Source organism: Plecotus auritus, assembly GCF_963455305.1.
Source record: "Plecotus auritus genome assembly, chromosome: 12".
Taxonomy (NCBI): domain Eukaryota; kingdom Metazoa; phylum Chordata; class Mammalia; order Chiroptera; family Vespertilionidae; genus Plecotus; species Plecotus auritus.
The window spans coordinates 22,450,887-22,467,889 of NC_137778.1; the positions used below are offsets into that span (position 1 = coordinate 22,450,887).

General features: G+C 41.9%; 1 protein-coding gene across 2 annotated transcripts in view; it reads right to left on the reverse strand.

The window, feature by feature from the left end:
- The window catches only part of RALGPS2 (Ral GEF with PH domain and SH3 binding motif 2), a 127,969-nt gene extending 111,622 nt beyond the window's left edge, over positions 1–16,347 (reverse strand). For both annotated transcript variants that reach the window (XM_080648351.1, XM_080648350.1), the window contains exon 1: positions 16,193–16,347. The gene's annotated coding sequence lies outside the window, so the exon portion shown is untranslated. The remainder of the gene's footprint in view (positions 1–16,192) is intronic.
- Positions 16,348–17,003: the final 656 nt, after the last annotated feature.

Consider the following 17,003-nt stretch of genomic DNA (forward strand, 5'->3'; position numbering starts at 1 on the left):
CTGAAAGTGCTTGTGTAAAACTGGTACAATTCATCCTTAAAATTTAGAATTTACTTGTGAAGTCACCTGGGCCTAGAGTATTTTTTTCTTTGGTGAGACTATTTTAATTATAAATTCAGTTTCTTTAATAGATACAGAACTATTCAGGTTGTCTATTCTTGAGTGAAGTGTGGTATGTGTACCTTTTGAAGACTTTGTCCATTGTAGCTCTGTTGTAAAATGTACAGGCATAAAGTAGTTCACAGTATTATTAAATTTTTTTATTATCTGTAGAATCTGTAGTGATGTCACCTGTCATTTCTGATGCTAACCAGTTTGGTTAGACTCACTAGAGCATTATCAATTTTACTGATCTTCCCAAAGAACCAGTTTCTGGTTTCCTTGATTTTGTCTATTGTGTTTGTTTTCTACACATTGATCTTTACCATTTCCCTTCTTCTAATTACTTTATTTTACCTTTTTTCCCCCTCCTTTTTAAGGTGGAAGTAGAGGTCATTAATTTGAGATCTTTTTTCTTTTCTAATATAGGTATTCAGTGCTATAAACTGACCCCTAAGTATTGCTTTACTGGCATCTTACAAAGTCTGATATGCTGTTTTCATTTTTATTCAGTACAATATATTTACTAATTTCCTTCTGATCTCTTCTTTGACCCATAGGTTATTTAGAATTGTATTACTTATTTTCCAATTATTAGAAAATTTTCCAATTTTCTGTTAATTCCTCATTTAATTCCATTGTGATCGGGTAACATAAAATCTAAATCCTTTTAAATTACTGAGACATGTTTTATGGTCCAAATTATGTTCCATCATGGAAACTGTTCTTATGTGGACTTAAGAATATTCTCTGCTGTTAAGTGGATTATTCTATGAACATTGATTAGGTAGGTCACACTGGTTGACAGTATTGTTCAAGTCCACTATACTCAAAGAAGAGTACTGAAATCTCCAACTAAAACTGAGGATTTGACTGTTTCTCCTTGGAAATCCATCAGTTTTTATTTCATGTATTTTTAAAATTCTGTTATTAAGAGTACAAATGTTTAGAATTGTTTGTCCTCTTGATGAACCAACCTCTTTATCATTATGACATCCTTTGTCCTTGGAAATATTCTTGGCTATGAATGAAGTCCACTTTTATATTAATATAGCATGTCATCTTTCTTGACAACTGTAAATATGGTATTTGTTTTCCATCCTTTACTTTTATTTGTATCTTTATATTTAAAGAATGTTTCTTATAGGCAAGGATATAGTTGCGTCTTGCTTTTTTATACAATCTGACAATCTCTGTCTCCTAGCTGGTGTGTTTAGGCCACTTATATTTGACATGATTATTGATTTGTTTATGTTTAAGTTTATAACCTTGTTATTTGTTTCCTTCTTATTATGCTTTCTTTTGAATTACATGAGTATATTTTCTGAATTCATTTTATCTCTTTTGTTGGTTTATTACCTGTAACCTTTTTTTAAAAAAAATATATATTTTATTGATATTTTTACAGAGAGGAAGGGAAAGGGATAGAGAGTTAGAAACATCGATGAGAGAGAAACATCGATCAGCTGCCTCTTGCACACCCCCTACTGGGGATGTGCCCGCAACCCAGGTACATGCCCTTGACCGGAATCGAACCTGGGACCTTTCAGTCCACAGGCTGACGCTCTATCCACTGAGCCAAACCGGTTTCGGCACCTGTAACCTTTTTAAAAATATAATTGCTTTAGGATTTATTGTATAGATCTTTTAACTTACCATGGTCTACCTTCAAATAACATTATACCACTTCATGTATGTATTGTATAATCTTAAGCAAGATGATTAGCTTCCCTGTTTCTCAGTTTTTTCCTCTTTAAGATGAAAATAACAATAGTACCTACTTCACCAGGCTATCATGACTATCCAATGAGTTAATATAGGTAAAATTATTGGAATAGCACCAATCATCTATTAAATGCTTAATTAATAGCAAGTCCTATTATTCACATTGAATGACAGTATTTTTTAATAAATTCCCTATGCACTACCTGAAGTAATCTTGCTTACCCAGCCCACATACTGGCTTGCACTGCTCTAATAGAATCTGCAAGCAAATTAACTCCTTAGCTTGCAAGAAATTCACTCTTTTAGTTGCAAGAAATTCAAATGACCCCAAATAGCATTATATATGATACTATTTACTGAACATTTATTATGTGCTTAGAATTGTTCTAAAAGATTTGCATGTGTCATCTCATTTAATCTTCACATCAACCCTATGAGGAAGGTATAATATGATGATGTTCATTTTACAGATGAAGAATGACACAGAGTTAAACAACCTGCCCAAGGTTACACAGGTAGTACTAGTAAAAGATAGAGCCAAAATTCCATTGCCAAAAGTCTTGACTCTTTCCTGAGAAAAAACTGAAATGAGCTCAAGAAGGGCAGGAGCCACAGAAGACAAGAGCAATGGAAGAGAGTATCTACAGAGTCAGAAACCAGAATCTTCAGTCTCATACTCTGTGCCTGTCTCTCTCTCTCAGACCACAGAGTTTTCCCTTAGAATTCTGTGCTTCTCTTGGCACAGGTGCCCTATTCTTTTCTAGTTACTAACTGGCTTCCTCATCGCCTGTGTCATTTCTGTAACTCACAGCTTCTGCTTACACTGTACTTCCTTTCCGATCCCTTACACTTTAGTTTTACAGGCCTGTACACTAATGCATTCTTCAAGCTTCAGCTCCCATGGCTCAATTGCAAATTAACTCCATGCTTCCCATAAATGGCTATAATTTTCCCCACTAGAACAAGCCTAGATTGTTAGCTGGCTTACAAATTAGTAACCCTTAGGTTAAATGCCCGCTCCTGGACCAATCAGTTGCAATATACTAGTAGTTCTACATGGTAAAAAAACAAAACAAAACAAAACAAAACAAAACAAAAAAACTCAGAGCTAATGACGGTTCCTCTGCAATGTACTATAGAAAAAGTAGATTTCCTCCAAAGAACTGGGCAGACCAGAATTATAAAACACATGTCTAGGACAGTGAGTCAGCTAAGTCAACACTCAGATGAGGCTCAAAAGTCTTGTCAGTATTACTCATCTATTTAGTTATGATAATTATGCAGTTATAAATACAAATTTTGGTTGTTATTAAGGAGATCACAAAATTTAGTGTCACTAAAGTATGACATGAGTCATTGGTGCAGCTATTGTTAAATCAAAGGTTGCCATACTATGACAACAGTACAACCACTGAGAGAAGGAAAACCCACTGTCACCTATCACGCTCAATTCTGCTCAGAAAGAAGTAGTAAACATCACTGATCCTATCCATTCCTACAGCTCTATCTGTTGGGCCACACTGGACTGAAGCAGGTGGGGAGCTGGATGTATTAACAATTGTCGTTTCTACAGCCCAGTCACAGCTGCCCACACTGTTTACAACTGCACCACAGAAGGCTTCAACAGTACTTCTAGTTCCCTTAAGTTCAAACCTCCAAGTGAGATCTTTAAAAACCTTTTTGCAGGTGGATTCTATCCTACACCTTTGGTTTTCTTAATGGCAGAGAAAGGCTTTAAGTTTAAAACTTTCTGCTTCATAATTAGCTAAGGCCAAGGATAGGGGCAGAAAGGATAAAGTAAACATAATCCTATCTAATAAAAGAGTAATATGCAAATTAAGCATCACTCCGCCACACCCACAAGCCATGCCCACCAGCCAATCAGGAGCGAATATGCAAATAAACCCAACCAAGATGGCTATGGCCACAGAGAGCAGGAGGGAGGCTTGGGTTTCCCCGGCAATGGAGGAAGCCAAGCTTTCCGCCTGCCCTTGCCGGCCTAGGCCTCCACTCAAGGCTACAAAGTTTCAATGATAGAAGATACATAAAACCAAACAGAAATGGCAGCAGACACAGAGCTGGAAAGTGCAGGAGACTAGGGTTGCCCCTGGCGATGGAGGAAGCCAAGCTTTCCACACACCCTGGCCGGCCCAGGCCTCAGCTTAAGGCTACAAAGTTTCAATTATAGAAGATACATAAATCCCCCCAAAAATGGCTGCCGCCACGGAGCAAGCAGAAGGCTTGGCTCTGCTCCAGGCTACAAAGTTTCAATTGTAGAAGATAAATAAACCCCAGATACCAGGGCCTCCGCTTGGGTTGGCCTGCAAACCACCACAGGCCCCTCGCCCAGGGCGCCCCAGGGGGCATGGCCGGCCTGCAAACCACCACAGGCCCCTCGCCCAGGGCGCCCCACGCCTCAAGGGAACCCCCACGCTGATCCGGGACACACTTCAGGGCAAACCAGCTGGCCCCCACCCATGCACCAGGCCTCTATCCTATCTAATAAAAGAGTAATATGCAGATTGACCATCACTCCAACACACAAGATGGCTGCCCCCATGTGGTCAAAGATCCTGCCCCCATGTGGACACAAGATGGCCACCACAAGATGGCCAGCAGGGGAGGGCAGTTGGGAGGGACTAGGCCTGCAAGGGAGGGCAGTTGGGGGCGATCAAGCCTGCAGGGGAGGGTAGTTAGGGGTGACCAAGCTGGCAGAGGAGGGAAGTTGGGGGCAACCAGGCCTGCAGGGAAAGGCAGTTGGGAGGGACCCAGGCACGCAGGGGAGAGCAGTTGGGGGTGACCAGGCCTGCAGGGGAGGGCAGTTGGGGGGAAACCTGGCCTGCAGATGAGGGCAGTTGGGGGGGACCCAGGCCTGAAGGGGAGAGCAGTTGGGGGGGACCAGGTCTGCAGGGGAGGGCAGTTAGGGGTGACCAGGCCTGCGGGGGAGGGCAGTTAGGGGTGACCAGGCCTGCAGGGGAGGGCAGTCAGGGGCAAACAGGCTGGCAGGGGAGCAGTTAGGCATCAATCAGGCTGGCAGGGGTGTGGTTAGGGGGTGATCAGGCTGGCAGGCAGAAGCAGTTAGGGGCAATCAGGAAGGCAGGCAGGCAGGCATTTGGGAGCCAGCAGTCCTGGATTGTGAGAGGAATGTCCGACTGCCCGTTTAGGTCCGATCCCGGTGAGATCGGGCCTAAACGGGCAGTCGGACATCCCTCGAGGGGTCCCAGATTGGAGAGGGTGCAGGTTGGGCTGAGGGTCACCCTCCCCCGTGCACGAATTTCGTGTACCAGGCCTCTAGTACTTATTAATAAAACTTGCCTATCAATGTTGTTTTAAGCCTTTTTGTTGGGAAAATTACCTAAGATTACCTAATACACAAAAAATTAAAAAAGAGAAAGGCAGGTTCTAAACTGGATTTTTCTTTCAATCTTCATTTACAAATTTTAAAAAGAACAAAGGAAATATTGAGAAGCTAAAAATTAGTAATAATATGTACTATCATTTTAATTCTAACCTGCTTAATTTCTAAGGGCTGAGTAATCTGCTCCCACCTTATCAAATGTAACTGTATTTTGCACCCCATCCCAAAAAAACCCTTCAATCAGAGCATACCAGAATTCTTGTGGCTGCATTTTCAGTCATGCTACTCCCCAATACTACATGTACTTTCCACCTGAATGAAACGTTCCCTGAGGATCACTGTGCTCTCTCTGAGCCTCTCCTGTGAACTGCACTGCAGTAGGACACATAACTACATATGGTCTTACGTTATTTACTGTGATTGCATGTATAAAATTTCGTGTCTTACCAAGATGTAAATGCATGTAAAGACTAAGACATACTTCTATGATAACATTTACAATGCTCACAGAAAATGTTTTCTGTGAGCATACATTTATTATGCTCACAGAAAACATTCAAAAATACTGCTGCCAAAAAGAAGCAAGTCAAAAACGAAGTTTCTTATCCATAAGATACCCTCAAAACGCTTCTCTTTTAGTAGACTTACTCCTGTCCCCCAGCTTTAAGGGGTAGGATCTAAACCACACAAGCCTATAAAAAGAATATCTGCAAATCAAAACTAAAAGAACAGCAACAGAGGTTATCTTAGCAACAACTTACAGAATAAAAAGCTGTATCAAACTTAAAAGACCTATTAATCCACCACCTACAACACCCTGAAATGTATGAAGATCTATAAAGATTCCAGTACATTCAGAAGAGCAGCTTAAAAACAGCAGAAGAAAACATACAGATCTGTCATGGAAGCTAATGCCAGAAGGCCAGGGACATTCTGTCAAATCCAGGGAATTTACATCAGGATGGGAAGTGGTCTAAAGAATAATTGCTCCAGTAATCCGAGAGATCTAGAGTAACCCCAGATATAAGCCAGGAGGATGTGATTACACTTGCTCTTCATGGTCCTGAACGAGGAAGAGTGAAGAGCTAATTCAGTTGAACACTCTGCTTATTATACCTTCGCATTTAATCTTTACAATGATCCTGTGAAAAGACACTCTTATACCCACTCTACAAATTAGGGAGGCTGAATAATAAAGAAATTAAGTAACTTGCCTAGATTCATACAAATCTTAAGCACAGGATTAAAAAAAACTACTGTCTATGTCACACACAAAAACTGACTTTCAATTTAACTTAGCAAACTACTTGATGGATTCCAAAAACACTCTAATTTTTCATCTTTTTATTCAAATGGTTAGTTAACTGTCTTCTCTTTTCTGGTTAAAAGTTTTTGTGTACTGTTGAAAACAAACAAACACCTTTGCCTACCATAGGGTCATGTGGATATTTTTCTGTTTTCTTCTAGTAATTTTAATTTATGAATCTAGAAATTTAAGGCAACATTCCTTTCAACGTATATTAAACTATAGGGTTTATACATTTGATAGAAAATGCAACTGATAATTTTTAGACTAGATGAAACCAAAATTAATGTTTCTCAAACATGCACATTTGAACCTGCCACTCCTTGTTCAAAACACCGTTAACTTTATGACACTTAGCTAACCATTTGAATAAAAAGATAAAAAATTAGATCTTACTAAAATAGGATGAATTAAGATGAAAAACTTTTAAGCCATAATACTAGAAGTAAATATTCCTGTCTTTTGCCCAATTGTTTTAAAATGGGCTGCGTGTGTGTTTGTGTGTGTGTGTGTGTGTGTGTGTGTCCTCATCCAAGGATATGTTGAGAGAGAGGAGAGGAGAGAGAGGGAGGGGAAGGGGAAGATGGAAGTGAGAGAGCAACATTGATCAATTGCCTCCCTTATCCACCCTGGCCCCGAGGGGAATGGACCCTGACACCTAGGTATAGAACCCGCAACTCTTTGGTGCACGGGATGAGGCTCCAACCAACTGATGGATCTGGCCAGGGACACATTCGTATTTTTATCGGGTATGGCTACAAGTCCTCTGTAAGATTTAAGTGTTACAGGCATTTTTTCTATTGTGTTACTGCCTTTTCACTATCTTAAAGAGTATCCTTTGATGAACATAATGAAGAACAATTTATCAATCTTCTCTTTTCTGGTTAAGACTTTTTGTGTACTGTTGAAAACAAACACCTTTGCCTACCATAGGATCATGCGGGTATTTTTCTGTTTTCTTTTAGAAACTTTAATTTTCACCTTCCTTGTTATATCCATACTTCCCTGCAGAAGCATATAATTCCTGTGTTATCTATTTCAGAAAACAGAAAAAAAAAAGGGGGGGGGGGGCGGGAGCTTCACAACTAACTCATTTTATATAGCCAGCAGAATTCCGAAGCTACAATACATACATATAAACCTTTGATAGATTTATCTACTGATAATTGTGGATTTTAAAAAACTGTAAAACAATGGTAAACAAGTTCAGCAGTGTAGAAGGAAAAAACAAATGCAATACAGCTAAGTAGGACCCAATAATACAAACAGGAGATACTCTAAGAATGTAATACATCTTAACAGATTAATGGAGGAAATACCTATGATCAACTCTGCCAATACAGAAAAAGCACTTAATAAAATTCAACATTTATTCATGATATTTTTAAAAAATCTAAGACTAAGACTAGAAAGTATTTCTTAATCTTTTAGTTATCTATCAAAAATGTATAATAAATTGAGGAAAATGGGGAGAGATTTGTAAAAAGGTACAAATTTTCAATTATGAGATGAGTAAGGTCTGAGGATCTCATGTATAACATGGTAATTACCGTGGATAACACATTATTATATAACTGAAATTTACTAAGAAAGTAGTACTTAAATGTTATCCCACACACACAAAGGGTAAATATGTGTATACATATCTCAAATAACCTCACTGTACACTTCAAATATCTTACATTTTAAAATTAATGTAGATAAAGCTGAAAAAATAAATGTAATAACATTATGTTCCCTCTTTTCTCCGCAATGTTCCTTTCTTACTAATGTATATGTGTGTATATAATTTACTATGTTAAAATGTAAATGTACATAAAGGCAAGTATTTTTGTCATTTTGTTTATTGTTGTATTCCCAGTACCAAAAACTATTCCTAGCACATAGAAAAGTGCTGTATGATGTGGTGTGTGTGGTTTTTAATGAATAAATAAATGAATGATTTCCAAATCAAAATTTACATTTGAGAAAAAATTATAGTACTTTCTTTTGACATTCCTGTATAAATAAGCAGTTATATAGACTAAATGTGTATATGTTAAAATACACATACATGTATATATATTACTTATGAAAATATTTCTAAGATTAATAAAATAACCCTACCTAATTTAAAGAAATAACCTATGGTGAGATATTCTTAATGATGAGATTTTAGCAGTATTCCTATTAAAGTAAGAAACATGAAATTTAAACCATCTATCTCAAGTGAGCCCTTAATGTTGCCTGGCAATCACACTATATTTTCTATTTTATTCCCTTTTCCACTCTAGGGTAGGTGATTATGTCATGTATTTATCCCTCTTCTCAAACCTCAAATACACACTCCCTTTATTCCCCACTCTCAGCTAATGACCTTGCTTCCCATTCACTAAGGTAAACAGAAAACCTCAGAGGGGAACTTCCTCAAACCACTATCATCTGTCAACATATTTTGTCTTCTCTCCCTACCTCTATCCTCCACCTGTGCATAGATCAGGGCTCAGCAAACCACAGCCCACGCTGTCGAAGGCTGCTTTCCTGCTACAAAAGCAAAGCTGAACTGTAGGTAGTGTATTGCCCATAGAGCCTATATCCTAAAGAAAAAATGTGCTGACCCTCACGCTAGATCATCTCTCCTCTCATCTATAAGGGGCACTGCTCATTGAAAGGGCCCACTAAGTGCCATGCACAAGGAATGAGTAGATCCACTCTAGACATGTACCACTTCAGAGACATATCAGATACACTGAAGACAAAGAAAAGATCTTAACAGGGCAGTATGAAGATTGGGGGCATAAGACTTTTCAACAACCACCTGAAGCTAGATAATTATAATGGGATCCCTTAAATTTTGAGGGGAAAATATTTCACCTTGGAATTCTATACCCAGACCAGCCAACTAATCAAGTGCCATGATAGAAGAAAGATATTTTAAGCAATACAAACATTTCAAAAGTTTTACCTTCTCATGCATTCTTTCTTGAAAGTTACCGAGGGATGCATTTCACCAAAACAAAGGTGTAAATTGAGAAAGAGGAAGGCCGGGGTCCAGACCACAGGCTCAACACAGGGAAAAGGCAGGGAGAATGGTCAGAATCTCAGTGAAGGACAAATCACTAATGTGTTGCAGGAATGAGCCTCAGTGCAAATCTGAGCAGAAGGGTAAGAGCCCCTAGGCTTTCCCAATTAAAAAAATTTTTTGAACTATCAATTACTTGATGTGTTTGAATACAATGGGACAGTTTCTAGAAAAAGTTAAAACAAACAAAATTAATGGTTTTTGTAACCTTTAATACCAATTAATTCAGTCACCCCACACATATTATCTGGGTATTGACTATGGTGCCAGGCACTTTTCTAGGTGCTAGGAATACAACAGTGAATACAACACAAGCCCTTGCCTTCATGAAGCTTACATCCAGAGGAAAGCAGATAATAATATAAACAAATTAATGTATGCTATAATGTCAGATAAATTAATGTTGTGAAGAAAAATAAAGATAAGGGTAAAGTGTGACAGGAGTGTTATTTAGGTACGGTTTTCAGAAAAGGGTACTTGAAGCCTGGCCAGTGTGGCTGTAGATTGGGTGTTGTCTGTGCAGCAAAGGTTGCCGGTTTGATTCCTGGTCAGAGCACTCCAATTGCGGGCTTTCCCGGGTAGGAGGGTATATAGGAAACAGCCAATCAATGTTTCTCTCTCTCTCCCCTTCTCCCTTCCTTTCTCTAAACATCAATTAAAAATCTTGGGGGAAAAAAACACATAAAATGAATCAATGAATCAATGAATAGAAAAGGGCTCTCCAAGACACAGCCAAAAGGAAAAGTCAACCTAAAAAGGAAAATCTGTTTTGAGAAAAGGTCATGTAAGTAAAATAACAGAAGTGTACGAATTATTTTTTTAAATAAATCTTTATTGTTCAGATTATTACAATTGTTCCTTTCCCCCCCCCATAGCTCCCCTTCACCCAGTTCCCACCCCACCCTTTGCCCTTACCCGCCCCCCATTGTCCTCATCCATAGGTGTATGAATTTTGTCCAGTCTCTTCCCTCACACCCCCACACCTCTTTCCCCCCGAGAATTGTCAGTCCACTCCCTTTCTATGTCCCTGATTCTATTATATTCACCAGATTATTCTGTTCCTCAGGTTTTTAATTCACTTGATTTTTAGGTTCACTTGTTGATATATGTATTTGTTCTTCATAATTTTTACCTTGACCTTTTTCTTCTTCTTCCTCTTCTTAAAGAATACCTTTCAGCATTTCATATAATACTGGTTTGGTGGTGATGAACTTTAGCTTTTTCTTGTCTGTGAAGCTCTTTATCTGCCCTTCAATTCTGAATGATAGCTTTGCTGGGTAGAGTAATCTTGGTTGTAGGTTCTTGCTATTCATCACTTTGAATATTTCTTGCCACTCCCGTCTGGCCTGCATAATTTCTGTTGAGAAGTCAGCTGACAGTCGTATGGGTGCTCCCTTGTAGGTAACTGTTTTTTTCTTGCTGCTTTTAATATTATTTGTCTTTGCTCTTGGCATTTTAACTATGATGTGTCTTGGTGTGGTCCTCTTTGGATTCCTTTTGTTTGGGGTTCTCTGCGCTTCCTGGACTCGTAAGTCTATTTCTTTCACCAGGTGGGGGAAGTTTTCTGTCATTATTTCTTCAAATAGGTTTTCAGTATCTTGCTCTTTTCCTCTGGCACCCCCATAATTCTGATGTTGGTACGTTTGAAGTTGTCCCAGAGACTCCTTACACTATCTTCATATTTTTGGATTCTTTTTTCTTTTCTGGTTGGTTGTTTTTTGCTTCTTTGTATTTCAAATCTTTGACTTGATTCTTGTGATCCTCTAGTCTGCTGTTGGATCTCTGTATAATATTTTTTATTTCAGTCAGTGTATGCTTAATTTCTACTTGGTCCTTTTTCATATCCTTGAGGGTCTCGCTAAATTTATCGGCCTTTTCTAGAAAATTCTTGAAAAACCTTATAACCATGGTTTTGAACTCTATATCCAGTAGTTTGCTTTCCTCCATTTCTGTCATTTGTGACCTGTTTCTTTGTCTCCATATATTGGCTGCATCCCTGAGTTGATAGAGTGGCTGTGTCTGCCAGGTGTCCTATAGGGCCCAGTGGCTCAGCCTCCCCAGTTACCTGAGGTGGACACTCTTGGTGCACTCCTTTGTGGGCTATGTGCACAGTCTTGTTGTACTTAAGTCTTCATTGTTGTTGGTATCACTGGGAGGAAATGACCTCCAGGCCAATTGGCTGTGAGGATCAGCTGTGTCTACGCTGGGAGAACTTCTGTGCTGGAGACACCCTTAGGGGCCAAGACTTGCAAAAGCCTCTGCGCTCAGCTTGGATGGGGTGGAGTCTCAGGGCGAAGCAATCAGCAATGGCTTCGTGGGGCGGGATCTCAGGGCGGAGCAAACAGCGATGGCTTCCTGTCAGTCCTGCCCCAAGAGGCCCCTGGTTCTCAGCATCCCACGGCAATCGCTGCAAGCACCTCTGAGAGAAAGCCGATCTCGAGCCTCGCCCGCTGCCAGACAGTCCAGTTTCTCCCCGAATGAGTCTGGGTCCCCAGTCTCTCCCGGAACCGGAGTTCAGAGCAGTCGGGAGCTTCCATCTCCCTCCCACTTGAGAAAGCCAGTCACATACTAAGTTGCCAGCCCTCTCAGTGCGCCGTGCGCCTCAGTTCCTCTGCCTCCTGCAGCTCCTCTGAGTCTCAGTGTGCTTTTCTCTTTCCTTCTAATTGTAGAATTTCCACTCAGCCAGCCTTCCTGTGGTTCTGGATGATGTCCGTTTTGTCTTTTAGTTGTAGTTTTGAAATTGTGCGAGGCAGCAGTTTAGGTGTTTACCTATGCCACCATCTTGGTTTCTCTAAAGTGTACAAATTAAGTTCAAGGTAGGATATTCATTTTAAGCCTCTCATATTCCAAAGCAATGGCTCACTGAAGAGCCAGTACCGAGGGTTCTCCGCAGTGAAATGTACAAATTTCCAGGCACCCTCAGCCTAAGCCATTACTTATTAATGTGACCGGGTACATTTATACGCAAACTCGTTTCTTCCCATAGATTAGGTGGATGTTACACATTTCAAATTCCAGTGTTTTATTCCTAAGTTTTCCAAAATCAAAAGCTGAAGACATTAATCAAGAAAGATTCCAGATTAATTTCAAGTTACCAAAATTATCACATATAATCTTTATTCTCTCACAAAAGAGGAACCCTAAACCAATGGGAATAACACACATTTAAAGAAACAATTTGTGGGGTAATGCAATACATTCACTTTACTCTCCCAGGACCCTTACTCAGGCTGATGTAGAGTTTCAAGCTATTGGAATTATCTTTTCATTGAAAACTGAGTAACTTAAAAAATGTGTTCAGATTGAAGCAACAATTTTATTCCATATTTTCTTCCATTACACAAGAAAAACCACATATTCAAAAAACAGAATTGATTTTAACACAGCTTATTCTACAAACACTTATATCATGAGAAATAAAATCAAACTATCTCTTTTATATAGCAAAATAAGCAATATTTTTAGATTTAAATAGGTTTGAAGGTTTAACTCACAAAAAGAAAAATTCAGTTAACTAAATTTCAATAACTAGCTGAGTTTAAAGTTTAAAAGTTTAGAGGTTTCTGGACGAGCAGCCCAGGAGCTATACTCTATGCTGAACTGTAGTAGCACGAGATGTGGATGCTCTTTCCACAGCTCCCTACACTCCAGGGTGGAGCATCACATTATAGCCATGGGGGTTGGGATTCTCTGCTTTACCTGTATGCTTACCATCTCCAAACCCATATCCTCATCTAAAATGGAGATGATAATGCCTATATAGGGTCCTGTCAATGAAAAGTATCAAAGTATCAATATGCAGAAAAACTTTGTAATCTGTAAAGAATGACACCAATATTTGTCAGATTTTAATCAAAAAAGGAACCAATCACTTTCAAACTTTTCTGATTTCAACTATTAATGGTTATAGATTCTATGGAAGAAAAGTAGGACATTGGTCCATTCACACACACACAGCCAGATGATGATTTTTTTTAAATTTAGACTTGAAAAAGAATTAGACTCTCCTATAAACAAGCACCAAGAGGGAATATTTTTAGCAAACATTTCATTTAAATAAGCCAAAAGAATGAAGCTGTTTAACCACATTTAAACTCTATGTCATCTAATATCAGGTAGGATATTTACTTTTGGTATAGTTGGGAACCAGACACCCAATGTATATAAACATTAGCATTATTTTTAAAACAACTGTCTTACTGCTTTTGTTCACTCAGTATTAATTCCCACTATTCTTAGAAAGAAAAAACACAAATAATATCCTTAATCAAAAAAAACAAACTCAGAGTTCTTACTTCTTAACCTAACATTAAACAGTGTTATTTGACAATGAAGTAGTAGACTATTTGCCCACTTACCCTTTAAGCTCCATCAGGACACAAACCCGCGTTTTTCTTTGTATCCCCAACATTTAGGCGCCAAGCAGGTATTCAATAAATATGTGTAGAATGAATGAACGAACGAACGAACAATGAACAAACTAATGAACAACTGGGCCTCTGGACAAAAGCTTCAATGTTTGAAGTTGCAACAGAGCAATTTCACCTATATAGCCATCATTCACTACAACTACTCTCTCAAGTATAAGACGACATGTACTAGATATTTAAACACACACAAATACACTACTCATATGTGTAACAGAAGTACATGAAAGATTCACAAATCCAGTTTTTTAGTTGTATTTTCTCTTAAAAAATTTTGGTGTGTTCTTTCTGATATTCAAGCATGTTGCAATCCTGATAATGCAAGCACTATCTTTAAAGTTCTGTTGCAATATTGAATTATTTAGGCAAGGTGAACAATATTTCCAGAGTCTCACCAATGTATTATTATTAAAAGTCAAATTCCTAATTGAAAGAAAATTGGAATAAAATGGAAAAAAGGAAGCTCTTGCCATTTCAAAATTATTATATTGAATTTTTAAGGAGAAAATAAACTGCTTAAATTACAATGAAATTATTTATTCAAAAAACCATTTACTCTCCTTATATTTTATCTATAAGCTAATAAGACAAGTTATTTTCCAAATCTTTGAAGCTAAATGTTAAACTTTATGCTTACAAAGAGTGAGTTTGAGGTTATTTTTATTAAAATAATAGTTTTGGATAAGTTCCTTCGTAACTCTAAAGTCTACAGTAAAAGTCAGCAATAACATTATAATAACATTGTATATATGATTCTACAGCACTTGTATAAGCATAATTATCTGGGTTGAACAGGCTTTTATGAACAGCAAGGTATGATCTGTGACTGCAATACTACGTGTGCACGGATTAAGAAGTTTCTCAAATTCTGATGGTCATCTTCAAAAAGACTTGAACAAGAGTCAATCTGAGGGTGAACACAAAAGAACACCAAAGTCAACTCATAAACACTGGTAGGAAAACAAGGACTCTCTATAGCAACTGCCGCGATGCATTTGAAAAACCCAGGGCATATGAAAGATAAAGCTCAATTAACTGCTGGCTGGGTTTCCTACTTCATGGTCTGAAACACTGGGTATTAGGTATTTCTTTTTAGCGCTTTCTTAAACAGAAATTTAGTGTTTCCATTGCCCCTCCTCCACAGCTAACATCAGTACCCCCTCTTCCTCCTCCCTCACCCCTCCCAGTTCAAACAAATTAACATTTGTACAAGGTGCCTCCTATCAGCTCGCAGCTTCTTCCCAAACACGCCCACGTACACTGAAACTCGCCTGCGTCTGCACAACACACAGCGACAGGAAAAGAGTTGAGGGGGGCTGCTAGGGGGGATAGTTCAGCCCCGCACAGGTTTACGGCTCTTTTCCAGAGAGGAGCTCCTCACTCGGGGCTCGGGTTGCTCCCAAGTCACCTCCCCAGCACGGTGTTTATGACCCTTGCTAATCCGATACTGCAATGGAATTCCGGATATTTGCAGACAGATAGCCCGGCTTTGCAAGTGTTTGATCCGAGCGGTCCGGAATCTCCTTTCAATCCGTCCGCTCTGAGCAGTGCAGCCACCCGACCGCTGGCAGCGCCCCCGGCCCCGCACCGCGCCGCGCGCCGGGCCAGAGGCCAGCGCAGCACCGGCCGCTCCGGGTCCGAGGCTGCCGGGCGACCGGGGCTGCGGCCCGCTCCGCAACAGGTCACCCTGACGGCCAGTGTGCGCTTCGCAGGCGGCCGGCTCGGCGGCCGGGCTTCGGGGGCACAGCGGCCAGGGCAGGGGAGGGGGTGTGGCTCGCTCGGCGGTCCCCGCGCCGCTCACCTGGAGGGAGGCTGCGGCGCCGCTGGGCAGCGCGGGCGGAGGCAGGGGCTTCAGCCACCCGGGGAGGGAAACCAGGCGAGACGGGCTCGGGGGGGTCGACTCGCCCCCGGCTCCGAGACAGAGACCGGGCAGGGGGACCCCAAGGCCGCCTCCCGACTCCAAGAGCGAGCCGCCGAGGGAGGTGCGCCCCGGGCCCCCGGCGCCCTCCTCCCTTAACCCCAGCTCCGCCGCCCCTTCCCCGCGCTGAGGCCGAGCAGCCCGGGCCGGCGGCCGGGAGCTCACGCCGCAGCCGCCGCCATTCCCCACGCCGCCGCCGCCGCGGCTCCGCTCCGCCCGGGGGGCACCGCGCAACCACTTTCCCTCCCCCGCACCGCCTGCCGGGGCTCCGCAACCGGCCCGCGGCCAGAGCACCGACCTGTGCAGCCGTGGCCGTCACCTCGGAGGATGGAAAGACCCGCTGGCCTCACGCTCCGCCGCCACCGCCGCCTAGGCTAGCGCTCGGCAACCCGACCACTCGGCGTCTCTCATTTAGCGCCCGCCACCGCCGCCGCCACCGCCGCCGCGGCACTCGGGGGAGGGGAGTGAGCTGGATCCACCCCGTCCGCCCGGGGCTGGGGGAGGAGAGCCGACCTGGCGGGGACGCGCGCCGAGCGGGCGGGGCGGAGTCGCGCTCGCACACCAACCGAGCGCGCTCGCGCTGGCCCCGTGCGCCGCGGCCGGTGGGGTCTCCCCGCGCGCGCCCCCGCCGGCCGCTCTTCTGCCCGCTGAACCCAACTGCCGCCCGGCGCCGGTGGCCTCGGCGCGCTCGCGGGAGGGAGGGGCCGCTACCCGCCAAACTTGGGGGCGCGGAGGGCAGGCAGGTGGGGCACCCCTCCCCGCACCGGCCCTCCACGGAGAAATCCACTGTGCTGTCTGTCGGCTTCAGCGCCGACACCTCACCTTCAAGGCCAGAGAACAAAGTCTGGAAAACCCTTGGCCCCCAGATCAAATATCCTGCTCGCGCCAGCAGTGTTTTTAGAATTCGCTGCCGACTGGTGAGGGGGCTCCGAAAGCGAAGAGCCACCCCACCGCCTTAGGGCCCTAAATTATGGTGGTCAGTACTCTCACATTAAGATTCGGAAAGTGTGAGAAGCAGCCTTTGTAAGCGTTGTGCAGGCTCCTGCCCTTGGCTTAATGAGCAAATGACAGAAATTTGGCATCCCCTGGGCCTCAGATGGATGCGTTGC